The sequence below is a fragment of the Oryctolagus cuniculus genome, chromosome 16 (genome assembly GCF_051225735.1).
Source record: "Oryctolagus cuniculus isolate XC-2025 breed Fujian yellow rabbit chromosome 16, ASM5122573v1, whole genome shotgun sequence".
In the NCBI taxonomy this organism is placed as follows: Eukaryota; Metazoa; Chordata; class Mammalia; order Lagomorpha; family Leporidae; genus Oryctolagus; species Oryctolagus cuniculus.
Genome location: NC_142882.1, coordinates 56,282,988 through 56,284,196, shown reverse-complemented (window position 1 = coordinate 56,284,196; position 1,209 = coordinate 56,282,988). Strand labels below are relative to the sequence as shown.

Here is a 1,209-nt window from a genome sequence, read left to right as displayed (position 1 = left end):
CAGATGTTGTGGGGTTGGGTGGACCAACTGAAACAAAGCTACTGCAGGATGTGTCTCACACTTGGCACACAGGACAGAATGACTCAAGCTCAAACAGGAAAACTGATGAGAAACTAAGAATGCATACTGGACGCATGTCAGCTATAGTGGCTTTGGAAACAGTGTTATTCATGTTATTGTAGATGATGCCTTCCTTACATTAGATTTAATTGTCTGGCATTACCTCTCATAACTTCTCCGTCTTTGGATTTACTCATAAACTGTAGCTGATGCTTTTAAGGGGTCAATTAGTAAGGCTAATCGTATAATCTGCCTCCCTAGAATCTTGTTAGGTTTCTTTTTAAAGAAACATTTTACTCTTGAACTTTTTTTTTAAGTACAGAAGAATATATGAATATATAATTAGAAGCCCCATCCTGGCCACCTCATTACAAGAAACATCTTCTAAGTATTTCTGGGCTTACTTCTTCCTTACATAACAAATTTAAATTTCTTTCCAAACATGATTTGTTGGGGCAGGCATCTGCGCTAGCAGAGAAGCCATAGGCTAACACGCCCACATTCCACACCAGAATGTGCTCAATCCCCAGCTCTGGCTCCTGATTCCAGCTTCTGGCTAACGCAGACCCTGGGAGGCAGCAGGATGGCTCAAGCAGTTGGGTTCCTGCCACCTCTGCCTCCCAAATAAATACATGATAATAATTTTTTAAAAGTAATAATTTTTACACTTGATCTTAGCCAAAAGGCCAAGAAGCGATAAAAGTAATAATCTTTAAAAACTCAATTTAAGAGATTATCACTCAAAATATTCAAAATATGGTTGCCAAAAGGATGAAATTTAATTCATCTTCATTGTTCTTTTCTTTCCCTCCTCCAAAAACATTAATGACTATAACTTAAATTCTTTTATAGTTTAGCTCCATAATATACTTCAGATTCTTTTTCATCAGTTTCATCCATTACCTCCCAGCTCATCACTTCAACAGCTAAGAATATAAGGACCCCTGTAGAAGTGTTTCTAGGTATATCCCATAACTCCCCACCTACCTCTCCATCCCCCTTCCATTTCCTTACTGCAGCAAGGCTCTCCACCATTTCTGGCCTGCATTATCCATGCCTTCCTGCAGTCCTGCCTTATTCTTGAACCCAGTGGTTCTTAAGAGTGAGTGAGCACTACAGTCGCCTGGTAGGATTATCCAAATACAGGTC

The 1,209-nt window shown here is 39.5% G+C and overlaps 1 pseudogene; it reads right to left on the bottom strand.

The window, feature by feature from the left end:
- Positions 1–587: 587 nt before the first annotated feature.
- On the bottom strand, positions 588–758 carry LOC127492706 (U2 spliceosomal RNA; annotated as a pseudogene).
- Positions 759–1,209: the final 451 nt, after the last annotated feature.